Here is a 23,118-nt window from a genome sequence, read left to right on the forward strand (position 1 = left end):
GTGACAATTCATAAGTCTCAAGGTTTAAGTGTAGATAGCGCTTTGGTGAACATTGGAAGTTCTGTGTTTAAAGAGGGTATGGCATATGTGGCATTATCACGAGTCAGAACTTTATCAGGATTGTACTTGATTGAGTGTGATGAAACAAAGATTTGTGCAGATCTAGATTGTGTTAAAGAATACAATAGGTTAAGAAGAGAGTATGCTCCACATTTGCCTCAATATCCTCTGATTGAAAAACGTGTGGTAGGCCGAAAAAGAAGAAATGAGAGTAATTGCAGTGAGTTATCAGCAAAAAGGCAAAAAGTAGATAAAAGTGTAATTCTAAAGAGAAAGAAAAAGGATTCTGTTGAAGATGTTGTTGGATTTCAGTTTGAAAACAGTTCTGGTGTCAACTGCTATGCTAATGTAGTAGTTAATGTTGTTTTTTTTCTTCAAAATTTACAAAAACAGATTGTCGAAAATCAGGAACAAACATTGTGCTGTTTATTGAATTCTGTGTTAGAGAAATGTAGTAGTGATAGAGCAAAACTAGAAAGTGTTTCAGAAATTAGAAATCTTCTAGACATATGTTCAGGTCAAAATCAATTTTCACAGAATATTCAGCAGGATTGTCAGGAATTTTTAATGTATATGTTTGATGTATTTTAAGATGAAGGAGTAGATATAAAAAATCTTTTTAACCTTTCTTATCAATGGCAACATGACTGTGATAACTGTGCTTCATCAAGTACTACTAGAATAGACTCTGAAAGTATTTGACTTTACCAGACTGCAAATCAGTGCCTTTTAATAATCTAGTTAACCGCATGCGTGCGGGCGGAATTCCGCTCGTACGCGCAGATTTTTAAAAGCGCATGTTACATGACGAGCTGGGCTCGTCATCAGCGTAGCAGGAGGCTACCTCATGACGAGCCCAGCTCGTCATCAGCGTGGAAGGGGTTAAAGCAGCGGATCACAATATGGTGTGTACCCAATGTAAGTCTGCAATGCTGTCCACATTATTTCTACAAAATTATGGTCACTATGTCATTTTAATGTTCCAACGATGTAGCCCTGATGGAACTAAATTGACAACTTCTATTAAAAATTCCGTGGCTTCTCAGTTATCGATATCAGGAAGAACCTTTACAACTGTAGCTATTATTTTTCATGACGGTCCTTCTACAACATCAGGGCATTACACATGCTATTTAAAAACTTCTAAAGGTTGGACCCAATGTAACGACACTCATTTGACTTTCAAACAACGTTTGCCTTTTGGATTTATAAATTCATACCTAGTGTTTTTACAGCCAACATTTAGGTAAAAGTAATTGGCCTATGAAGACGGGAGTAGTTAATAAAGGTTATTTTGCTGTTTAAAAATATATTCTGAGTAAAAGTGATCCAGGCAATATAAAAAATTGACTTGTCATATAGGTACTGTAAGTGGATATCATAGTAATTGATATTATTATTATACAAAATGATGAACATGAGTGAGTCAGAGATGGTTTTAGAAATACTTAAATATTGTGAAAATGTTGTAGTGCTTTCTTTCAGAACGTCGGGAAAAAGGTCATTTCAGAGTGTCTGAGAATTAATTTCAAAATATACTCATATATCTGACACTATTTGGCCAAATGGAAAGGTGCAGGAATGAGTAAAGAGTCATGACTGAAAAAAAGGAGTATATGAAAATATTGAAAATATTCCAGATGTTCTTGGAGCTTTTCTTTTAGAAAGTCGATGAAATGGATTTTTAAGTGAACAGCAAAGCACTTTGCAACGAGAAAAGGACCTCCATGATATACTATTTGGCCTCAAGGAAAAGTAAGTCAATCAAAGATTAGCGTACATTTGTCATTTGTCAGTATCTAAGGTTTTTTTTAAAACACAATCTTTTAGATTGTGGTTTTTTTTCCCGCTGTGATATGATGAGTAATTTGAACTCACTGTTTTAAGTGAAATTCAATATATTCTGAGAACAGCAAAAATAAACGATGTAACATGTTGTAGAACTTATTCTATACTTTAGATTGCGTAAATTAAATTGTATTCCCATTCTCTGACACTCACTTTCCTTTTTCCATCCTCTTTCAGCTCTTTTTACTCACTTATAATGTCTTTCTCTCACTCTCTGTAACCCCCGTTCCTTTACTCTACTTCTTTGACAACCCTTCATTCTCATTTCAACTGTCTGCATCCCCTCTCTCCCTTGCATAACTTTTCAGCTTTCAGTCTCTCTGCTTTACTTCCCTTTTCCGTGTTTTCCTCCTTTACTCTTTTTTAGTAATTCCTCTTTACTCACTCAGCAGTATTATTGCACTCTATCGCTATAAATCACCGACTCTCCCTTGCTTCCGTCTCAGTCATTATCTTTTTACTTACTTCCTGATTTAGTTTTGCTAACTCACATTGTTTTAGTATCTTTCTTACCTTCAGTTCATTTCTCTGTTCTTCGCTTCCTCTCTGTCAGTGAATCTATATGCCTTTCTCTTAGTAATTTGCTCTCCTTCTATTTCTTTTTCTCTCTTTTTGTCCTTCTACCTTACTTTATTTCCCTTTCTGTGTTCTTCACTCTTACTTTATTTCTAAATACACTGTTATGATTTTTAACCTCTTCATTTGTATATTTTAATTTAAAATACACATTTTACTAATTATAACTTATTTTTTCTTCTCTCTTTCACAGATACAAAGTGTAGTAAAAAAATTAATTAAAGTTACATTTATTACATGGTAAGTATAATTAAAAAAATGTAGTTTGTCATCACCCTTTGCTTTGAGCGCACTAACATTTTCTCAATCAACCTCACTCCTGTGTCTTTACGGTGCTTCCTTTACTTATTCTTATTCTACATGTTTACTCCCCTTTCCCTATTTTCCCTCTCATATTCAACTTCTTTCAATCCCCATTCTTTACTTCACTTACCCTCTGTTCCCTTCCTTTGCTTCTTCACTCATTCTCTTTTTCTTAATTATTTACCTTACACATACACCTCATCCTCCTCCCAACACATACATACACCTCTAACATATACCCCACACACACACACCACACCCACACCTCATACACAGAAAAAATCTTCCCACACACACACCTCAAACACACACACACATTCCATACACACACATACATCAAACACATATACACCCCACACTCATACACTCCTCACACATATTTCACACACCCTCACCTCCACCCACACCGAAACACGCCACACAGCCACACCCACAGACACACCTTACACACCCACACCCCGGCCTACACCCACTGACTCCCTATAAGTCACACACACTGCATTACTTATCTTTCTTTGCTGCTTTACTCAAGCTCATTCAGGTACTGTTTCCTTTACTCTCTTTGTCCTTTCTCTTTCTCACTCCCATGTCTTATCCTAATTCAATTTTTCCCCCTCTTTCACCCCTCTTTATTATTATTTTTTGTTTTTGTTTGCAGAGTTTTATATAGCGCGAACTAGACCCGAACCGAATCAGGTATCAGAGCGCTTTACATAGCACCAGTTACGTTACATGAGGACACACTTTCATTTTAGGCACGGGGAGGTTAAGTGATTTGCCCAGAATCACAGGAGGTTTTTGGCATCGTTACCGAGACTCGAACCCAGATCCCCAGGTCCGAGGTCGAGCGCCTTAGCCGTTAGGCCAACCCCTCTCGCCTAGCCGTTAGGCCAACCCCTCAACCCCTCTCCTCTTTACTTATACTACCTGGTCTTTTCTCACTTTCCCTCATCGTTCTTCATTTATCCCGGTTCCGCCACTACCCTTCATTCCCCATTTTTTACTGTCCTTTCTTTTTTTTTCAACAGCCAGTCACATTCTCCCACTATCTCTACTTTAGTGTTCTTCCTCTCTCTTCCTTTCTTTCGCTCCTTTAGTCATTTTACTTTTCTCACTTTCACCCAATTTCACCTTCTCTATTGTTTACTATGTAATAAACAATCACTATGTGTTCATCCTGTAGCTCTCTTTCTCTTAACATTACTCTCTTTGTGTTCTTCCCTCATGCTAACTCCTTCATTAATTTTTTTTCTATTTTTGGAGGGGCGCGCCCCGGTACGCGTACCCTAAGAAAAAAAAATTGACAGAGATTCATTAAAAATGTAGGTTTCATTTTATATATGAAAGGTAGTTCTAAAAAGAACTTTTTTTTTCTTCTTTTTGTTGTTTTATATATTTTTTATTGTTTTTTGAACATTTTGTACTTTGTTTGGCTTTTCAAAACAGTTTTATATTTTTTTTGTATTTTTTATGGGAAGAAACAAAGAGAAAGGGAATTGAAAATGGCTCAACTGGAGCAAAAAACTAAAAACTAAAAAAAATTACTTCTTTTTTTGTGGGCAATCGTGATTGTCACCAGCAAGGACAATGAGCTTCATACTCTTTTCCCCATAGGACATAAGCTTGCCACATCCAGTGCAAGTGACTTTAAAATCACCAAATCGTTCCTGGATACAAGGCATCATCTCTAATGTTTCTGGTCCTGATTGACTGGGTTCCTTTCTTTTGGAGCTGGTCCTTGAACACTGGGGGAGGTGACTGGCCAGTTCCCTGATCTCTGCACGAGAATAGTTAGCAGGATGTTTCCGGGTCATATGCCGAATCATGGTATGATTACCAAATGAATATTTTTTTTCTGGATTGCCCCTTGAGAGTTCTGCACCACAGATTCGTCATGTTACCTTGGCCGCATTAACTTTTTTCTTCCCCTCTGGAAGTGAAAAAAATTCCCATACAATGTGTTCTTCTGGCTTGTATGGGTTATTTTCTTCAGGCAGCCATCTGCTCCCCTCCTCATCTTCATCTTCCTCCTCCTCCTCTTCTTCACCACCAATGTATTGTTGTGGTGTTCCTCTTGGTGGTGGTGGTGGTGGTACAGATGCTCCAGCTGTTGCTGCTACAGTAGCCATTTCAAAGTAGAAAAGAATTGTCTCTGTAGATGAAAAAAAACTGTGCTGAACCAATCAGAAGTGTTATTTTCAGGTCACAAGACCAAGGCTTTACTCATTTGGAAACCAAAACTGTTCTGCACCAATAGAAAGTGTTATTTTCAGGTCACAAGACCCAGGCTGGTCACAAGACCCAGGCATTACTCATTTAGAAACCAAAACTGTTCTGCACCAATAGAAAGTGTTATTTTCAAGTCACATGACCCAACGCGCTTACACTACGCTCCCCGGGGCGCGCCCGTAGTCGCGCTCCGGGGCGCGCCCGCGGGTGCGTAACGTAAGCGCATCAGGACGTTTCGCGATCGTATGCGATCGCGTGCTTTCGGTTGCGATTACGCTGTGCGTCATATGACGCATCATGCGTGTACGCGATACGTCATGATGTTGTTTTCGTTCGCGGCAATAGCGCTCCCGGGACGCTCCCCGGTACGCGCCCCAGGGTGCGCCGTAATATTGCGCTCACCCGTGCGTTCACCGGTACGCGCCCCGGGAGCACCCCCGGGTTAAAAATAAAAAAAAAAAAATTTTTTTTTTTACATATTTATACAATATAAAATTCTTGTTAAAATTTTTCACTTTCTATACCTATAAAGATTTGCTATTAAAAAACCATTGAAATTCACTGAAAAAACCATAGGTTTCACACCAGTTATAGTTAGGAATTAGCATTTAAAAAACCTATTAAATTCACTGAAAAAACCATACCAGTTATAGTTAGCTGGAAATTTTAATCGCATAAAACCAATGAAATTCCCACGTTATAGTTAGTTGGACTCACTATAACTTGCGCGTGCAATGCACTGTTGATGACGTCACATATTACATCACTCATGACATGGTCAGTGACATCACTCATGACATCACTGATGACACCATCCTTGTGACAGAGTGACAGACCTCTTTTCACTGTAATGTAACCCTTGAAACACATATTCAAAAATAGAAACTAACATTTTCAAAAAAATGGAGATACCTATACCACTTATAACAACCAATTCAATAATTCTACCATCTATATACACATCCACTCATTCACCAACAGTTCTATATAGTCACTCATACTTATACTCACTCATCATATGTAGTGATACACCTATACATCCTGTTACACACCGACAGTCATTCAAAAGTTATTCACACACATACTCACACATGCAAATAAACTATTGAACATCCATTTATTTGCATATACAGCTATACACACACTACCACTTTACTTCTAAGGAAACTTACACATACTTACTCTCTTAAACAATCACTTATAGAAACACATACTAATTTAAACCGGAACTCTTACAATTCCTCACTCTCACATATATTCACTTATATACATCAATATTCACATATACTAGATTAAAACATATGTAGTTACTGATAAAGACACTAGTGAGACAGTCATTCACTCACTAACACACACATATACACACTCATCCACCCATATAGTCCTGCACATATGCTGTCTTCAAAACACATACAAAGAGAGAGTCAGTCATTCATGCATCTATGTGCTAAGTAATACCCCCACCAAACCATACAAACACTCATACTGATACTAAGAAAAACATCTAATAACTCTTTTACATACACATGTAGCTACTCAGCAACCCATGCATCCACTTATACACAAAGTGAAACACTAATACATATATTTAAATATTTAAACATTACTCACTAATATATGTATTCACTAAGATACACTTAATAAGCCAGTTAACCAATCATTTTTTTTTTAAAAACCATCCATGTAAACACTTATTTAAACATTTATTCTTCCATCAACTTTTACATATACAAATATAACACATATTTATTTTTCAGAAAGACACACATTCACTGGATGGTGTCATCAGTGATGTCATGAGTGATGTCACTGACCATGTCATGAGTGATGTAATATGTGACGTCATCCACAGTGCATTGCACGCGCAAGTTATAGTGAGTCCAACTAACTATAACGTGGGAATTTCATTGGTTTTATGCGAGTAAAATTTCCAGCTAACTATAACTGGTGTAAAACCTATGGTTTTTTCAGTGAATTTAATAGGTTTTTTAAATGCTAATTCCTAACTATAACTGGTGTGAAACCTATGGTTTTTTCAGTGAATATATATATATATATATATATATATATATATATATATATATATATTCACTGAAAAAACCATAGGTTATAGACCATATATAGTTAGGAATTAGCATTTAAAAAACCTTATTTTACTCACACAAAACCATTGAAATTCCATATATAGTTAGTTGCACTAACTATATATCGCGCACCCGCAATCCACTGCAGATCATGTCACATATTACATCATTCATGACATGGTCAGTGACATCACTGATGACATCACTGATGACATCTCAAATGACATCACTGATGACATCACTGATGACATCATCCAGTGACTGTGTGTTTCTGTAAAGTTTAAATATGTTTTAGATATTGAAGAATGAGTAGATGTATAACTGTCTGGACGAAGGATTTAGTAGGTGCATGACTGAATGTATGATTGAGTGATTAAATGTGTCTCACTGAGTGCATGGGTTAGTGACTAAACTGTCTTAATTTGTGCATCATTATGTCTGTTGTTCTGTAAACTACTGCATGTGTTGATCAGTAGCTATATGATTAACTATATGGGTTATTGATTGATTGTCCAAGTATTTGTATGGGAGACTGAGTGTGTGTGTGGCTGGCTGGGAGGTGTGTGACTCTGTGCAGATCAATGTGTACTTGTATCAATGATTGTATAAGAAAGTAAGTATGTGTTACTATATGTTTGAAAATGTAAGGTGCTCTATGTTTAACTGTATAGACAAGAAAATGGAAGTGTGATTGATTCTTTACAGGACTGACTAGGTGTGTGAGTAACTCCATGGATGAGTGGCAGAGTGTGAGTGTCTGTATAGGTGTATGAGTGCATATGATAGTGTTGTAAAGATGAGTGATTGTATGTATGAATGATTGTATGGGTGAATGAGTGAATGTGTGTGTAGACGTAGGAATCAGTGAGTACGTATGTAGTAACTAGTATTGGTGTGTCAATGGTTTCAAAAATTATACTCTGTATTTAACACTGGGTGAAACAGAGGTTATATTAAAATGTGAGGAGATGCATTGTATTGTCACATGAATGATATCATCAGTGATGTGGTCATTGATGTCAAATGAGATGTCATCAGTGATGTCATCAGTGATGTCATTTGAGATGTAATCAGTGATGTCATCAGTGATGTCACTGACCATGTCATGAATGATGTAATATGTGACATGATCTGCAGTGGATTGCGGGTGCGCGATATATAGTTAGTGCAACTAACTATATATGGAATTTCAATGGTTTTGTGTGAGTAAAATAAGGTTTTTTAAATGCTAATTCCTAACTATATATGGTCTATAACCTATGGTTTTTCAGTGAATTTTCAAGGTTTTGTAAATGCTAATTCCTAACTATATATGGTCTATAACCTATGGTTTTTTCAGTGAATTTCAATGGTTTTTTAATAGCAAATATCATAAGCTGTCGAATGTCAAGTACGTGGTAAGTGAAAACATTTTCGTGTTTATGCACACTGATCTGCTTTGAATGGTGCCCCCCCCCCCTCATTTCTATTAGGAGTACTCTCTCTTTGCAGATAGTGAAAGGTAGTTAACGCAGGCCTTTGCCCCCGTTGTAATCCGTCGTGCCTGCTTCTCTCTCCATTTGATTGATTCTTATCCAAGTATTTACTGTTTTAGAATTAGTTCTCTTTGGTTCATTCTCTATTTACAAACAAACACAGAGTCGCAATACTCTGTTTAGTCTTTGCAGATAACGAAAAATCGTGTAAAAAAAAGAAAAGGAATCGAGCAAAATCAGTAGGCCACTAATGGGATCTCTTTTTGACCTCGCTAAAATAGAAACATTAGGAACAACCCCTCATGACAAATACAAAACTAGTGAGATGAACTGAACTCCACACAATGATGGCTGCAAAACAGCTCGGCTCCGCCACCCACCCCGCCCAAAATAACGATAAAGAGCGGCTGCCATGATTGGTTGCGGAATGGCCACAACGGAGCTACGAAATGGTGCTGCTCTCATGCTAACCCCAGCTTCGGTCTGAAACATCCAGAAACACTGTAGACTACCAATTCGATCAGTTCCGGTAGCGCCCCAATGTAACCCGGTAGAGAAGAACTAGCCCTCCCCTCTTTGACTGATGGTTCTTGTTGCCTGTCCTTTCTGTTGTCATTTAACAGAACTATTTAGCCTGCTGAAAGGGGTTGTGTTTCGACCGCTGGTTGGTGAAGACATTTTGACTATATTCTGGACCTGCGTTGTCGCGTAATGCGTCATATGACGCGCCGCGTTAGCGCATCCGGAAGTCATCCGGGGCGCGCAGCGCGTAACGTAAGCATAACAAGTCATGTGACTTGTTAATAAAACTTTTCATTGGTTCATTTTACTTTTCTTATTCTAATGATGAAAGCCTTGGTCATATCACCTAAAAATTACGCTTTTAATTACTTCCGAACATTATTTTCTCTTAAATATATGTTATAATGTTCCAGGCTAATGTACTTTCCCGGAAATTTTACAACTGTCCTGCAAGTAAAATATATTCTTTTTTCGAGAAAAAGAGCGTTTCTTCGTCCCATGACGGAGCCGTTGAGCAAAAGAGGGTCGACCTGCTGTCTTAGTCGCCGATACGCCTGAATATGAGATTCTTATCGATCACTTTATGTTGCAGGAATAGAAAACACAACAGCCCTTGACCATTTATCTTTACTGCGTTCCTTCGTATTATACCTTTTACCCTTCATGTAATTGGTCTGCTTTATTTCACTTGCCTTTTAATGATTCTAAAACAGTGACTATTATTAAAAACTTTACCAATGTATACACTACTACCATGTTTTCTTTTAAAAACCTTTATTGTGAAAATTTCATTATACAAATACGAGCCTATAACCACGTGGGCCTGCCACGGAGCAAACTGTAATCGTATATGATGAGTAGACATTTACACTGTAGAGGAACGTAACGGGCGGGCCATTAGGTTGCAAGAACTAAGGTGTCTAACAGTTACGGAATCGGTGGACGTACATTTTATAATTAAAATACGACAGGGCCAGTTACAATAAAATTATCTAGATATACATTTGCGGGCAAGTACCATGGGTGACGTTAATTCGAATTTTCAACAGTACAGTAATCAATAACACATCAGAACTTAATATCAATAGGGATGTCGAAATATTCAATCAATTCTCGTCCCCGCCCGCCATGTGCTTCAAAACTGCATACGTATCTCGTGATTTCAAGGTTCTGCAACCAGTACACAACAAGGAGTTACGAGTCCCATTTATTCCGGCGCCATTTTGGGCGAGGACGGGCAGGTCCAGGATATAGTCAAAATGTCTCTACCAACCATCGACTATGATGATGTTCATATGCTGTATTTATTAGAGTAACACTCATCTGCCCACATGAAATTAATTTACCACAATCTAAACATGTCATTTTAATCTTTCCAAAGTTCTTCTAAATATTTGGGACCGTTTCCCTTGCCTCTGAAGCTCTCAGTGCCACTTCTTTGATGAATGTACTAGCAGGTCAGGGGTTCTCCTCCAAATCTCTCTTTTATGCAGCACTATAATTAATTGGTGCCACCTCTCCATATGACGATGCATGGTATAGTTACCACAACTATTTTTTTTTTCGGTTCCTCTGGAGAGTTCATCGTGGCAGATGAAGCGTGTAACATACCGGGCATTTACCTTTTTTTGCATGTACAGGAAAGGAAAAAAAAATCGAGCGTTCGAGTTCTTACGTGTCCCAGGGCCATTTTAGTGGACCAGGCCCAAATCCAAAGAACAGCCATCTCACAGGCTAATGGGGCGACCCACGCCGAGTTTCAGCATTGTAGGATGACCACACAAGTACAGCAACTTGCTAGACATCACCTCGGTGCCATCCGGATCTCGGCGCCCCACTGCAGATGAAGTGCCTCTCAACTATGAAACCACCACGGTGACATCCGGATCTTGGCGCGTTGTGCTGCCTTCGGCCTATTCGCACATCGGTCCGCTACTGACGCCATCTCACAGGCTAATGGGGTGACCCACGCCGAGTTTCAGCATTGTAGGATGACCACACCAACTTGCTAGACATCACCTCGGTGCCATCCGAATCTTGGCATCTCAACGCCTAGTGGTATCTTCCATACAGAAAATATTGTTACGCTGCCTTGGGCCCCATTCGCACATCAGTCCGCAACTTAGACATCACCTCGATGCCATCCGGATCTTGGCATCTCAGCGCCTTGTGGTGTCAGTCAGAAAATATTGTTGCGCTGCCTTTGGCCCCATTCGCACATCAGTCCGCTACTGACACCATCTCACAGGCCAATAGGGCGCCCCACGCCGACTTTTACCATTGTACGATGGCCACACCAGTGGCACAACTTGCTAGACATCACCTCGGTGCCATCCGAATCTTGGCATCTCAACGCCTAGTGGTATCTTCCATACAGAAAATCTTGTTACGCTACCTTTGGCCCCATTCGCACATCGGTCCGCAACTTAGACATCACCTCGGTGCCATCCGGATCTTGGCATCTCAGCGCCTTGTGGTGTATTCTCTTCAGAAAATATTGTTGAGCTGCCTTTGGCCCCATTCGCACATCCGTCCGCAACTTACACATCACCTCGGTGCCATCCGGATCTTGGCATCTCAGCGCCTTGTGGTGTCTTCTACTCCGAAAATATAGTAGAAAATATTGTTGCGCTGCCTTTGGCCCCATTCACACATCAGTCCGCTACTGACACCATCTCACAGGCCAACAGGGCGCCCCACGCCGACTTTTACCATTGTACGATGGCCACACCAGTGCCACAACTTGCTAGACACCACTTCGGTGCCATCCGGATCTTGGCATCTCAGCGCCTTGTGGTGTCTTCAAATCAGAAAATATTGTTGCGCTGCCTTTGGCCCCATTCGCACATCGGTCCGCTACTGACGCCATCTCACAGGCCAACGGGGCGCCCCACGCCGACTTTCAGCATTGTAGGATGGCCACACCAGTGCGGCAACTTACTAGACACCACCTCGGTGCCATCCGGATCTTGGCGCGTTGTGCTGCCTTCGACCTATTCGCACATCGGTCCGCTACTGATGCAAACTCACAGGCCAACGGGGCGCCCCACGCCGACTTTCAGCATTGTAGGATGGCCACACCAGTGCGGCAACTTACTAGACACCACCTCGGTGCCATCCGGATCTTGGCGCGTTGTGCTGCCTTCGGCCTATTCGCACATCGGTCCGCTACTGACGCAAACTCACAGGCCAACGGGGCGCCCCACGCCGACTTTCAGCATTGTTGGATGGCCACACCAGTGCGGCAACTTACTAGACACCACCTCGGTGCCATCCGGATCTTGGCGCGTTGTGCTGCCTTCGGCCTATTCGCACATCGGTCCGCTACTGACGCAAACTCACAGGCCAACGGGGCGCCCCACGCCGACTTTCAGCATTGTTGGATAGCCACACCAGTGCGGCAACTTACTAGACACCACCTCGGTGCCATCCGGATCTTGGCGCGTTGTGCTGCCTTCGGCCTATTCGCACATCGGTCCGCTACTGACGCAAACTCACAGACCAACGGGGCGCCCCACGCCGACTTTCAGCATTGTAGGATGGCCACACCAGTGCTGCAACTTGCTGGACACCACCTCGGTGCCATCCAGATCTTGGCGCGTTGTGTTGCCTTCGGCCTATTCGCACATCGGTCCGCTACTGACGCCGCCTCACGTGCCAACGTATTTTCTCCTAATTTTACACCCTATGCCGCATAACAGGTCATGTGACTTGTTTATAAAACTTTTCATTGGTTCATTTTACTTTTGGTTTCCTAATGATGGAAGGCTTGATCATGTGACCTAAAAACAACACTTTTCATAGGATGAAAACTTTTTTTTTTCCCCAAACGATGAAAGCCCCACCTTGTTTCTGGATGTTTCAGACTGAAGCTGGCGTCAGCATGAAAGCACCACCATCTCGTAGCTCAGTCGTGGTCATTCCGCGAGCAATCATGGCAGCCGCTCCCCACCGGAAGCCTGCAGGAGTCGGAGCCCCCAAAACTTTTGATGAATTCTCAAGGCGGAGGGGACGCTTTCGAGAATGAGGTCCAAGACCTAGCAGACAAGCGTCCGATTTCCAAGGTGTCCCAGGGCCATTTCAGTGGACCAGGCCCAAAAAGGAAACAGCCTGCCGCCATTTTGAGAGTCCTGTGACAGCCGCCTATCGCTGCACCGCAAGAGTGGGCGCAACTCAGCTGAATTGCGGCTTTTGACACAGTGGACCAAAAACGGACGGAATGGCAACTGAAACGGTAAAGGGGCGCCCCACTACAACAGATGACACTCCACCTGGAGAGGCCCGTTCACGCCGCCTCCCCCGGGGCGCTCCACGCCGTTATTCGGAGCAGCATTGTAGGATACCAAAACCAGTGCGGCAACTTACTGGACATCACCTTGGTGCCATCGTTCTGCTGCCTTGGAACTATTCGCGCAACAGTTTGCTACTGATGACCCACCCCCCGCGACGCCCCATGCCGTTATTTGCTGGGTGGCAACTTACTAGACATCACTTTCGTGTCATCTAGATTTCAACGCGTTCTGCTGCCTTGGAACTATTCGCACAACAGTTTGCTACTGATGACCCACCCCCCGTGACGCCCCACGCCGGAAATCTGGACGTTGTGCTGCGTTGGGACTATTCGCACAGCCGACCGCTACTTCGTTGTTTTTCCCTAAAAATGTTTATATGTTATTACTATTTTTGTTTTCTTGTATATATTTATAAATTATTAAAGTTTTATAATCTTACTACTTTGTCGGAGTGCTATATATTTTTAATGTGACACATAATTGTAAAAACTTTGATGTACAAACAGTCATCCCTGGAATCTTCCGCTTCAGGCTCGGTCCCCTCCCCAATCACAATACAGGATGGTTTTCAGATAATAGCAACGCTTCTGCTGTGACGGATCTCATCGAGTGTGGGCCTTGATCTACTATAACTCCTTTGAAGAGGGGTGATTCTTTACAGCTGTGGCCATAAACTACATCTGCAGGGCTAGCTGATACCCTAGGACCAGCCTGGACAATCGGACACAGAGGAAAAGGAGTGTCAGAGGGTGCGGTAGTGAATAGGGCGAAAGGGAGGTGTCGGGCGGGCACAGGGTGTGATTCTCAGGGAACAGCAGCGCAGATGGGGGAGGTTTATTACCCATGCATAAGACAGAGAGCGGGGGTGACCACTGCCTGGGGGAGATGTTTGCGAGGGTGGGGAGCCATGCTAAGGATCGACAGCGTGCACAGAGTGGGTCTGGTCAAGGCATCTAAAATGGCTGCCGTGCACGACAAAAGTGTGGCATTTGAAAAAAGACAAGATGGCGCAGACAATGTTTTTCAACACTTCCTGATTTCCTTCGAATCGAACGTTAACAGACGTTGGGGCATATTACCAAAGTTAAGCGATATTTATCCCTAACGATGCTTAGCAACGATTTTTTTACCGTCAGAAATTATCGCAGATAAACCTTGCTATTATCAAGGTTTATCGGAAATACGATAAAAAACGACCGCAATGCATTAATATCGCTGAAAACTCAGCGATATTCATGCATTACCGAGCTAATGCTCTTAGCCATGTTATCCACCTCCCATTGGATAACATGGCTAAGAACTGCTCAGGGCAGGTGGTAGCTTTTAGAGATATTCGCCCTTATCTCGAATATTTCCAAAAGTTGATAATAGGAGATAGCGATGTTAGCGACTGTTTCCAGTCGCTAACATCTTGGCATGCCCACTTTGCATGTCATTAGTGATAAATATCACTCACATGCAAAGTGGGGCCCAAGATGGTCGCTATCTTCTACTAGCCGTCGCTAACTGGTGTTAGCAACAGCTAGGTAATACACATATAATTTTATCTCCGCGAAGCGGAGCGCTGTTACAGATATATATCTTGTTTCTGAACGTTAATTTCTCAAAATGCACTGAAGCACATATATTGAGACCTAGCAAAGGCACATCGGGCTACCAGTCCCTACAATTTTGCCAAGTTTCGTGCAAATCCATTCAGCTGTTCGATCCTACCGAGAGACAAGATGGCGGCCGCTACGGACTGTTTGGAATGTTTACAGACACCGGAGAGCCAATCAGCTTCGCTTCGCAAAGCTCCGTAACGCGAAAAGTACGCGAAGCGGTGCGCTGTTACAGATATATACCTTTTTTTGAACGTTAATTTCTCAAAATCCACTGGAGCACATATATTGAGATCTAGCAAAGGCACATCGGGCTACCAGTCCCTACAATTTTGCCAAGTTTCGTGCAAATCCATTCAGCTGTTCGATTATTATTATTTTTATTTTTTTTTGCCCCGCGGGGCCCTTTTAAAACCTCCACATCAAACCTAGGGGGTGAGCGACAATGTACTATGCCCCCTTATGGTCATTTGCCCCTTCGCTTTGGCCTCCTCTTGTCTCTCGATCCTACCGAGAGACAAGATGGCGGCCGCTACGGACTGTTTGGAATGTTGACAGACGCCGGAGAACCAATCAGCTTCGCTTCACAAAGCTCCGTTGCGCGAAAAGTCCGCGAACCAGAGCGCTGCCCGGTCCGCTGTTACAGATATATATCTTTTTTTAAACGTTAATTTCTCAAAATCCACTGGAGCACATATATTGAGACCTACAAAAGGCACATCGGGCTACCAGTCCCTACAATTTTGCCAAGTTTCGTGCAAATCCATTCAGCCGTTCGGGCTAAAAGTGAGGCCAACCGCCCTATGGAAAACTCAATGTTAAAAACACGTTTTGGGACCCCCCTTTTTTCTCGGCCCCCACTGGACGAACCCCCCCCAAATTTTCAAGGGCTGCTCAGAAACAAAATGTGCCATTTTCCTGAAAATTTCAGCCAATTCCGTCCACAAACGCCAAAGTTATTAGACATAGAATTTTCAAAAAACCCATAGAGAAAAAATCCTAACTATATATACCTACTGGCGACCGCCAGTAGGTAATATATATATATATATATCGCGCTCATCCAAATCCAATATTGCAGGAAAAGAGAAGACAGCACTCGAGGGGTACTCGTCACACAGTAGTTTATTAACTACAAGCTCGCCACAGACGCGTTTCAGCACTTGGCCTTCGTCAGTGTGTGTGAGTTATACACGTTTAACCGGTCATTTAAATATACATTGCAAAGTATAAAGGAAACACCTCTCAGTCGACATCGACAGAGGACTTCAGATCACCCAGTGAGCGCCATCTTACAATGGTCAATTATATACATAATATCGCAATGGCTCAAAATTGAATCTTCACCGCATATCATACCTTGGATAGGTAACAATGCTCATATGGGGGATACATAGTAATTTACAAATAGTATACTATACATTGTTGAATATAGCCGTGGATCGGCAATGGTCCTCTAAACTAAAGAGAGGTGGCTCTATATACATCCTATTATACATTTTATATACATCAAAAAGATTATTAAACTTCAACATGTCATGAACAGTGCAAGAACGTGTGAGGTTCCAAAAAAGAAGAAGAAGAAAAGAGAATGGAAAGATGGAAACATCATATAAGTGGTAAATGGAAATCTAGTTAAGTGTTAATTTAAACACGCAACATAGGAATCAAAGAGCCCTTTGAACCTATCAAAATACCGCTTATGGCGTGTGTACAGAAACTAATTCTCTGTAATGGTAAGTATGCATATGCCTGTATTGGAAAGGAAGTCAATGTATCATCATATCCCTCCTACGACTATGCACCACTATACAATATGTACACAAGCATCCATTTATATACAATGATATATACAGTGTGATCCACAAAGTTTCAGCGAATACAGAGTAGACTTGGATCATGAAACAGTGCAGCTGCTATTCACCTAAATGGACCACCATTTCTTCCCCACTATTCATCCCTTTAGGCCACTTCGTGGAGAGATCTATGATGTAACGCGACTCGAGCCTCCGCAGGCGTCGTAAGCAATCCCCCCCTCTGGCATTAGTTTTGATGGTGTCAAGGCCAAAGTATTGAAGCTGGTTGCGGTCTCTATTATGTTTCTCGGCGAAATGCCGGGCTACCGGATATGCTTGGTCGGCCTTATCGATAGCTCTAAGGTGTTCTAGGATCCGCAATTTCAGCATATTGATAGTGCTCCCTATGTAGCGGAGGCCACAAGGGCACACTAAACAATACACTGCTAGGGGGGTGCTGCAAGTGATGAACTGTTTTATACGCAGTATCTTGCCCGTATCTTGGTTCTCCACTGTGAGAACTCTTTTGCTCCCAGCGCAGGCTTTGCATTTCCCACAAGGGAAAAAACCGCTCATAGTTCTTAGAGTATTGCTTTTGGGGAGTGGTTTCTCTAAGTGGCTAGTCACCAGATGGTCTCTTAAAGATCTGGTCTTATTGAAGGTTATGAGTGGCTGGGTTGGTAGGTCGTCTTTGATGGTACTATCAGTTTTAAGAATGTGCCAATTTCTCCGCAGCATAGATCTAAGATCCTTTGCTCCAGCCGAAAAGGGAGTTATGAGTCTAAATTTCCCCTTGCCATCCTCAACTTTCTTAGTGGGAGGTTTGGGGGTAATCAGTGAATCTCTAGGGATAGCCCTGACTTTCTTTAAGGTATTTTTCAGAATAGATTCTCCATATCCCCGGGCCTTAAACCTGTTGACACAATCATAGGCTGCCTTATCAAAATCTTCCATTCTTGAGCAATTCCTACGGAGCCGGAGTAACTCTCCGTAAGGAATGCTTTTGATCAGTTGAGGCGGATGGCTGCTACTGGCGAAGAGAGTAGAATTACCAGCCGTTGTTTTTCTATGTAATGCTGTATGGATCTGCTGGTTATGCGAAAACACTTTCAGGTCCAGATATTCGGCAGACGCCGAACTGACCGTCCCCGAAAAATGTAAATTGTAGGCATTATCATTCAATAGATCAATATAGGCTCGTGCTGTTACTGTTGAGCCCCGCCAAACAATAAACAGGTCGTCAATATACCTGAACCAACCCTCCGTCTTTCCCTCCACTCCATCCACCATACAGCTCCTGGGCACCTGCTCCTCCCACCAGCCAACGAAAAGATTCGCGTAGCTGGGAGCGAAGCAGGTGCCCATCGCTGTCCCAGACACCTGTCTAAACAATTGATCCTCAAATAAGAATATGTTGTTGTTCAGACAGAAATCGATGAACTCAAGAATCATGATATTGTGGGTCGTAAACCTCAATTGTCTTAAGTTCAAGAAATGTCCGATTGCCTCAAGGCCCTGTCGATGGTCGATGACAGTGTATAGACTGGTGATGTCAAGTACAATCAATAGGCACTCATTGTCCCAATTCACAGTTCTTATTAAGTTCAAAAAAGCCTTGGTATCTCGTACATACGAGGGAAGTGTTAATACCAACGGAAAAAGGAACTTATCTAAGGAACTTATATATAACATTTCTATGGCAAAATGAAACCCCTCATTTTGTTCCTTTTCAAATTAAATGTATTAAGTGTTACCACTTTATTCCAATCAAGATGACTTCAGGTGTGCTATACTTTTGTCATAAGTAAGACTGTTAGCGTTCTAGTTGTTCTTTAGAACACTCTGGGACATTCTGTCCTTGGGCTATAGTTGGGCGACATCTGGCTGATATTTGGGCTACATTTGGGCTCTTTTGTCTCTGGTGGCCATCTTGGAAGACTGCATATCAGAATTTTTTTAATGAAATATAAGAGGATTTGAGAAGTCACTCAATATGTGCCCTAATTTTTCTTTCTTCAGCACTAATCATAATTTCTATGGCAAAATGAACCCCCTCATTTTGTTCCTTTGCAAATGAAATGTTTTAAGTGTTACCACTTTATTCCAATCAAGATGACTTCAGGTGTGCCATACTTTTGTCATAAGTAAGACTGTTAGCGGTCTAGTTGTTCTTTAGAACACTCTGGGACATTCTGTCATTGGGCTATAGTTGGGCTACATCTGGCTGATATTTGGGCTACATTTGGTTTTTTTTGTCTCTGGCGGCCATATTTGGTCTACATTGGGCTACATTGCGCTACATTGGGCTACATTTGGGCTCTAACATATATATAGCCCAATGTAGCCCAATATATATTTTTTCAAAGTTAATTTTCGTAAAAACCACTGGAGCATATATCTTGAGACATAGCAAAGGCACATCGGGGTACCAGTCCCTACAATTTTGCCAAGTTTGGTGGAAATCCATTCAGCCGTTCGGTCTAAAAGTGAGTCCAACCGCCCTATGGAAATGAACATGGGGAAAACACGTTTTGGGACCCCCCTTTTATCTCGGCTCCCGCTTGACGGATCCCCCCGAAACTTTCAGGGAAGGAGCGGAGCGCAGCGAGGCAAAGTTGCAAAAAATTACAGGCAGATCCCTCATTCGGCGCCAAAGTTATTCCCAATAGAATGTTGCGGATTTCCTATGGAAAACGATCCTAACTATAACTACCTACTGGCGACCGCCAGTAGGTAATATATATATATATAGATATATATGCATTTGCACTTTGAAGTAAAGAAATAGGCCGCATCAGCTGAACTGTTGGAATCTATTCGCTCATGTATATATATAGTTATGCATTTTAAGCTGGGAGTACTGTGAGTAGGGGTACATATGCAATTGCATTTTAATTAAGACAATGAGTTACACCAGCGAAATTATTGAAATATACCTGTTCACGTATGCATATTTCATACGGTGAACTGAGGGCAAAATGATTGAATATGTATAAGTGGCATGCGCTTTGGATAATTATGTGCTTTGAATAATTATGTGCTCAGGATCAGGAACATATGTGTGGCTAAGGCAGATGCATTGTTCAGGCAAGCTCGGTTATGCTTGCGAGAAAATTGAACGCATGGGTCAGCCAGCGTTGTAAAGGCAGTTTACCAGTTATAGTTAGGACCTAGATTCCATGGGAAAAGCATTTTTTGTTTTGCCGATAACTTGGGCGCTGTTTGACGAATCTTCATGAAATTTTCAAAAATAGCACCCAAGTCACTTCAGCTGATGTCTTGATAGTTTCAAGGTGAGTCATCAAGCAAGGGCAGAGAAAAAGGGGGGTTTCAAAACAGGTTTTTCCCCATGCAATGTCGCATAGGGGTTTTAAACACGACTAGAGCCCGAACTGATGGACGGAATTAAGCCAAATGTGCCAGAAGCTAGCTCTTGGCCCAGAAAACATGCTTTTTGTGATTTTTTGTAAATCTGCTCAGCAGATTTTGAGATATTAAAGGAAAACCAAATTTGTATATCTAGAGATGCTGATCCTCTGCGAATCCAACCAATCTTATGCAGAGATCTGATTAGCTGCCAACACTTCAACCAGTAAGTGTTGGCAGCCATTTTGGACTCAGACTCAGCTGAGTCCCCAAAAAAACATTTATATAAAAGAAAAAGGGGCAGGTTAGGAATACCCTGACCCTCTAGAGCTTGTACTGGGGTCCCCCAGGGCAAAAAGGGATTTCTGTTAAAAAGAAATGTCACTGAAAATCACGGATGGATCTGCAAATCCAGTGAAAAACTTAAAAAAAAGAAGTGTGGTTTCCCGTGCTTTTTTTTAAGCTACCGGGTGGGCCAGGTCCCTTGGGCAAGCGTTTTAGGGATTCAAGGTGAGGGGGCACAGGCAGCCTCCCTCAATGCACTGACCCTGGGATCACCACCTCCCTGAGGCTTTAATTATATGTAGGAAGGGGCCTCTCGCTCCCCCTCCTTGGGCTCCAAAGAGCCCCGGAGACCACCATCTCCTCGGAGCTTGATCAATGAGTAGAAGGGGGCCAAGCAGACCCGCTCATTACCCGTAAAGGAGGACAACCACCTCCCTGTAGTCAAGAATATAAGAGAGGGAGGTGGGCCCACCTGCCTGGCAATGTACAGCCCTGGGGACCACCACCTCTGGGGCTTTCTTTCTTTTTTAGAAAGAGGGTGACCCCTTGGCTCCCCCTCCTGGGCTGTTCTCGCCCCCAGGGACCACGACTTTCCAGAGGCAGGCTCTTGAAAATGAAAGGAGGGGGCAGGGCTGCCTCCCTCCTGGAGCCATTATTGGCCCTGGGGTATCCACCCCCAGGGTCAGCTTCCTATCTCCCGAGGTTCCCAGCCTTCAGAGATAGCAGTTTGCTTTCATTTGACAGGAGCTTTTACAGCTCACGCCAAGCAAGAGCAAAATGTAAGTCTGCTCTCTGCAGGCACTGCTCCCAGTCATTGGAAGCGCACTTTTCATCTGTTTACTTGCCCGTTGTGAAACAGGCAGGGAAACAGATGAAAACTTGGCACTAAATGCAGGGAGAAGCATTTTTGCTGCTCCCAATGTGGGGAAATAATTCTGGCTCCCGCTGGAGGCGGGAGCCGGTAGGGACGGCAGGGGCATTTAGGGTCCCCACGGTTCCCTACGCTGGAGACTGAGTTCCCTGGGTGAGCTCCAGGGCACCAGCATGAAAAGGCTGCACCCTGGAGGATGGAGACCCTGATTCTGAAAGCGGCCCTGGGAGGCAGGCGCGGCCCCCCGTCACCTTGAAAAAATATAAAACCAGAGACCCTGGGTCTCTCTTTTAATCACCCTCAGTAGGCAAATGCCTAAAATCATCTGCAAGCTCCACTCATTTGGCCAGCCCCGTTTTTCTTACTGGTATGCAAATGTTTTCACGCCTTTTCCCACATTGAGTGACAGCTTACCAAAAGGCCCCCAAGTGCGTTTCTCGCCAATTTTGGGGACAAGTTCTTGATGCAGAGGAATACGAGGCCATCTCCACCAAAAAAATAAGCACTTCCTTCATATAGTTAGGAGGAAGTACCCCTGTCTGGTGGAGATTGACCTCTTTGTAGTCTTCTTGTCTTCTCTTGAAGTATCACAGAGTTGTGGATGAAGACGCTGCAGGAACAATCACATGGCCGAAATTACATGCAGGTCACTGGATTTGGAGACATTACCTCTTGTTCCATTATGCAGCTGTAGTTAAGAATAAGCACTAGACATTTACCCAAAGAGGTAGCCCTCACTAAGTAACCAATGGAAAGTACTTTAATTGAGTATACATTTTGAGCAAAACTATGGTGTCTTCTTGGAAAAAATGAGGTTCCATTCTGGCCCTGATCCTCTTTTCACAGACATTAAACCTCAACGGGAAGCACTCACAAATAGAAACACAGCAGGTGCCCTAGTTGAAGCTCCAATTCTTTAAAGCACAAATGATCCTTACTTCTTGGGCTTGGCGAAGGAAAAGTAAGTGTGTTTTTTCTGTTATACCATGCTGAAAAACAATATGGAATCCTTAATGGAGGTGAATGCATCGTTAATAAATTGGAGAGTAATCTGATCTGTAGTGACTATGATGAGTGGTTTCTTTCTTGTCTTCAGAGAAGAGTCCATGGTTCTCCCTTTTAATAACCCTGACTATGCAAATGCCCAAATCATCTGCAAGGTCCGCCTGGTTGTCCCTGCCCTGTTTTCTTAGTGTATGCAAAGGTCTTCCCACCTTTTCCCATGTTGATTGACACCTTACTAAAAGGCCTCTGAGCACGTTTCACCACGATTTTGGTGACGCGTTCTTGATGCAGAGGAAGTTTGAGTACATCTCTAGCAGACAAAGAAGCACTTAGTTCATACAGTTAGAAGAAATTCCCTTGTTGGATGGTGATTATCCTCTTTGTAGTCTTGTCCTATTCGGGAGAAGAGGATTCATGTTATCACAGATTTGTGGATCAAGACGCTTGAATCACAATGCTAAATTTACATGCACAGAATGTCACTGGAGACATTTCCTCATGGTCCATTACGCAGCCGTAGGGTAGAATATGCAATAGTTATTACTCAGTGAGGTAGCCCTTACTAATTAAGCAGTAGAAGTACACCATTTGGGTAGACATTTTGTGCAAATGTGGACTCTTGTTGGATAAAGGGGCAGGTAAGGGTCCATTCTAGCCCAGTCACTCCCACAGCTACTGACACATCCACAAAAACACTCAGACACCCTCTAATACACCCATTTAGCCACTCTCACATATGCTCACAGACCCATACAGCCACTCACACACACACACTCACACATCCATAGTCATTCCTACTCCCATA

The 23,118-nt window shown here is 42.5% G+C and overlaps 1 protein-coding gene across 1 annotated transcript in view; it reads right to left on the reverse strand.

The window, feature by feature from the left end:
• Window positions 1-23,118, reverse strand: part of LOC144827279 (lipoxygenase homology domain-containing protein 1-like) — a 453,506-nt gene that overhangs the window by 186,726 nt on the left and 243,662 nt on the right. The window lies entirely within an intron of this gene.

This window comes from Lissotriton helveticus, chromosome 4_1 (genome assembly GCF_964261635.1).
Source record: "Lissotriton helveticus chromosome 4_1, aLisHel1.1, whole genome shotgun sequence".
NCBI classification, from domain to species: domain Eukaryota; kingdom Metazoa; phylum Chordata; class Amphibia; order Caudata; family Salamandridae; genus Lissotriton; species Lissotriton helveticus.